This window comes from Schistocerca gregaria, chromosome 2 (assembly GCF_023897955.1).
Source record: "Schistocerca gregaria isolate iqSchGreg1 chromosome 2, iqSchGreg1.2, whole genome shotgun sequence".
Classification (NCBI taxonomy): domain Eukaryota; kingdom Metazoa; phylum Arthropoda; class Insecta; order Orthoptera; family Acrididae; genus Schistocerca; species Schistocerca gregaria.
Window position 1 is genome coordinate 951153566 of NC_064921.1, and position 5035 is coordinate 951158600.

The window sequence follows — 5035 nt, forward strand, 5'->3', positions numbered from 1 at the left end:
CACATTTTAAGTGTGTATCTGTTTTTACAAATGCACAAAATCATAATGCACGATATTTGTTTCGTTCTCTGGGATTAAAAAAGATGAGGCGTCGTTACGAGAACACAATAGCTGTAGCATACTCTTGTTATTTATCGTTCTGTAAATACTCGAAACCTCAACCATTGTTGTAGGGGAGAGTGTTCTATCACCAGGACAGTGTACCCACGTACACAAACAGATCTTTGATTGGGACTTCAGTCTAGTCATTGATTTTAGAATCACTAGAAGGAATCGCACTAGAGATTGCCGTAATCAGTTTCCGCCTGTTTCTACAGTTTTTGTTGTTATTAGACATTAGGTTATGTTTTGTACAGTAGTTGTAAATATTCCCCGTCCAACACATTTCATGCTGTATATTACATTACACCTCCCCCATGAACCATGGACCTTGCCGTTGGTGGGGAGGCTTGCGTGCCTCAGCGATACAGATAGCCGTACCGTAGGTGCAACCACAACGGAGGTGTATCTGTTGAGAGGCCAGACAAACGTGTGGTTCCTGAAGAGGGGCAGCAGCCTTTTCAGTAGTTGCATGGGCAACAGTCTGGATGATTGACTGATCTGGCCTTCTAACAATAACCAAAACAGCCTTGCTGTGCTAGTACTGCGAACGGCTGAAAGCAAGGGGAAACTACAGCCGTAATTTTGCGCGAGGGAATGCAGCTTTACTGTATGATAAAATGATGATGGCGTCCACCTGGGTAATATTCCGGAGGTAAAATAGTCCCCCTTTCGGATCTCCGGGCGGGGACTACTCAAGAGTATGTCGTTATCAGGAGAAAGAAAACTGGCGTTCTGCGGATCGGAGCGTGGAATGTCAGATCCCTTAATCGGGCAGGTAGGTTAGAAAATTTAAAAAGGGAAATGGATAGGTTAAAGTTATAGTGGGAGTTAGTGAAGTTCGGTGGCAGGGGGAACAAGACTTCTGGTCAGGTGACTACAGGGTTATAAACACAAAATCAAATAGGGGTAACGCAGGAGTAGGTTTAATAATGAATAGGAAAATATGAATGCGGGTAAGCAACTACAAACAACATAGTGAAAGCATTATTGTGGCCAAGATAGATAGGAAGCCCACACCTACTACAGCAGTACAAGTTTATATGACAACTAGCTCTGCAGATGACGAAGAAATTGATGAAATGTATCATCAAATCAAAGAAATTATTCAGATAGTGATGGGTGACGAAAATTTAATAGTCATGGGTGACTGAAATTCGGTAGTAGGAAAAGGGAGAGAAGGAAACGTAGCTGGTGAATATGGACTGGGGTAAAGAAATGAAAGAGGAAGCCGCCTGGTAGAATTTTGCACAGAGCACAACTTAATCATAGCTAACATTTGGTTCAAGACTCATAAAAGAAGGCTGTATACATGGAAGAAGCCTGGAGATACTGACAGGTTTCAGATAGATTATATAATGGTACGACAGAGATTTAGGAACCAGGTTTTAAATTGTAAAACATTTCCAGATGCAGATGTGGACTCCGACCACAATCTATTGGTTATGACCTGTAGATTAAAACTGAAGAAACTGCAAAAAGGTGGGAATTTAAGGTGATGGGACCTGGAGAAATTAAAAGAACCAGAGGTTGTACGGAGTTTCAGGAAGAGCATAAGGGAGCAATTGACAGGAATGGGGGAAAAGAAATACAGTAGAAGTAGTATGGGTAGCTCTGAGGGATGAAGTAATGAAGGCAGCAGAGGATCAAGTAGGTAAAAAGACGAGGGCTAGTAGAAATCCTTGGGTAACAAAAGAAATATTGAATTTAATTGATGAAAGGAGAAAATATAAAAATACAGTAAATGAAGCACGCAAAAAGGAATACAAACGTCTCAAACATGAGATCGACAGGAAGTGCTTTTGCACTAAGCAGGGATGGCTAGTGGACAAATGTAAGGATGCAGAGGCTTATCTCACTAGGGGTAAGATAGATACTGCCTACAGGAAAATTAAAGCGACCTTTGGAGAAAAGAGGACTACTTGTATGAATATTTAGAGCTCAGATGGAAAGCCAGTTCTAAGCAAAGAAGGGAAAGCAGAAAGGTGGAAGGAGTATACAGAGGGTCTATACAAGGGCGATGTAATTGAGGACAATGTTATGGAAATGGAAAAGGATGTAGATGAAGATGAAATGGGGCATACGATACTGCGTGAAGAGTTTGACAGAGCACTGAAAGACCTGAGTCGAAACTAGGCCCCGGAGTAGACAACATTCCATTAGAACTACTGACGGCCTTGAGAGAGCCAGTCATGACAAAACTCTACCATCTGGTGAGCAAGATGTATGAGACAGGCGAAATACCCTCAGACTTCAAGAAGAATACAATAATTCCAATCCCAAAGAAAGCACGTGTTGACGGATGTAAAACTTACCAAACTATCAGTTTAATAAGTCACAGCTGCAAAATACTAACGCCAATTATTAACAGACGAATGGAAAAACTAGTAGAAGCCGACCTCGGGGAAGATCAGTTTTGATTCCGTAGAAATGTTGGAACACGTGAGGCAATACTGACCTTACGACTTACCTTAGAAACTAGATTAAGGAAGGGCAAACCTACGTTTCTATCATTTGTAGACTTACAAAAAGTTTTGACAATGTTGACTGGAATACTCTCTTTCAAATTTTGAAGGTGGCAGGGGAAAAATACAGGGAGTGACAGGCTATTTACAATTTGTACGGAAACCAGATGGCAGTTATAAGAGTCGAGGGATATGAAAGGGAAGCAGTGGTTGGGAAGGGAGTGAGAAAGGGCTGTAGTCTCTCCCCGATGTTATTCAATCTGTATATTGAGCAAGCAGTGAAGAAAACAAAAGAAAAATTCGGAGTAGGTATTAAAGTCCATGGAGAAGAAATAAAAACTTTGAGGTTCGCCGATGACATTGCAATTCTGTGAGAGACAGCAAAGGACTTGGAAGAGCAGTTGAACGGAATGGATAGTGTCTTGAAAGGAGGATATAAGATGATCATCAACAAAAGCAAAACGAGGATAATGGAATGTAGTCTAATTAAGTCAGGTGATGCTGAGGGAATTAGATTAGGAAATGAGACACTTATAGCAGTAAAGGAGTTTTGCTATTTGGGGAGCAAAATAACTGATGATGGTCGAAGTAGAGAGGATATAAAATGTAGACTGGCAATGGCAAGGAAAGCGTTTCTGAAGAAGAGAAATTAAACATCGAGTATAGATTTAAGTGCCAGGAAGTCATTTCTGAAAGTATTTGTATGTAGTGTAGCCATGTATGGAAGAGAATCATGGACGATAAATAGTTTGGACAAGAAGAGAATAGAATCATTCGAAATGTGGTGCTACAGAAGAATGCTAAAGATTAGATGGGTAGATCACATAACTAATGAGGAGGTATTGAATAGAATTGGAGAGAAGAGGAGTTTGTGGCACAACTTGACAAGAAGAGGGGGCCGGTTGGTAGGACATGTTCTGAGACATCAAGGGATCACCAGTTTAGTACTGGAGGGCAGCGTGGAGGGTAAAAATCGTAGAGGGAGACAAAGAGATGACTACACTAAGCAGATTCAGAAGGATGTATGTTGCAGTAGGTACTGGGAGTTGAAGAAGCTTGCACAGGATAAAGTAGCATGGAGAGCTGCATCAAACCAGTCTCAGGACTGAAGACAACAACAACAACAACAAAAACAATACATTACAGTTATTTGTAATATAATGTTAATTCTTCAGGTACAGAATTTTATTGTGAGTAAAATGCTACATATTTTAGAATTATTTGCGTAACGTGTGGGTAGTTACGCCATACTTCGTCCTTCGTGTACCATCTTCTACCTTGACACGGAAGAAGGTCTTTCACCATGGAACATGCACATGAACTGAGTTTATTTAACGTCTTAGCAATTTTAACTTCTCTTGGAAATAGAAAATTGCGTTGGTTTCCAATAGCTTCTATTTAGAAATTAGTTAACTTGTAATTGGTTTTTGATGGTACTTCCACTTCATTTGATTTCATTTATTGGTTATTGATGTGTAGTAGAGTAATAATGTATTAGGTAGACTGTTAACTACAGTATTGACTAGAATTTCTCGACTGCAGCGCGTTTAAATTTCAATCGAATATTTGTTGCTAGGTACCTTGGCACACGTTTTAACACTTGAAAAAATCATCAATTTAGCAGGGTAATTTTTGTAACTGCAGAAAAAGAACGAAAGCACATGAAACTTCTATTGGAGTGTTGGCTAGAAGCAAAAGTATGAAAAGTGATCCTAAGTACAACATTCTCCCCTACCTAATGCTTTACTTTAACAACACCTCTTTGCTCTTGAACCGAAGGATGAAAGCAACGGCGGGCTTGTGTGGTCGTGCGGTTCTAGGCGCTTCAGTCTGGAACCGCGTGACCGCTACGGTCGCAGGTTCGAATCCTGCCTTGGGCATGGACGTGTGTGATGTCATTAGGTTAGTTAGGTTTAAGTAGTTCTAAGTTTTAGGGGACTGATGACCACAGATTTTAAATCCCATAGTGCTCAGAGCCATTTGATGAAAGCAACAAACTACATATGGCTAGATTAACCTAGTAGCAAGTTCATGTGCAATGAATTTTATGTTATATACACAAGTTTAGACCTAAACGCAGTGAGAAGTAACGTTGAGTTGTAGAGTGAAAATGAAATGGAAATGAAAATTTTTCGGTAGTTTTTTAACCAGGAAGTGCTTGTATAAGAACCAATGGACACACGCAAACCATGGGAAACACAAAAACCGCGGAAGATGCCTAACACAAAAACCGCGGAAGATGCCTAACACAAAAAAAGAAATATATGTGGTTCAAAACAGAAATAAAAAGTCAGTTGCAATTCCTTCCAAATAAAAACAGAATGCAATATTATTTATGAAGATTCTCAACATTGTCATTTAATGGTCTAGTGAAGAAAAGAAAACAGTCTCCTGGTCATTGTCATAGATATAGCCAAATACACATGCCAAATTGAAGCAAATTTCTGGCACATGCCTTACACAGGCTAACG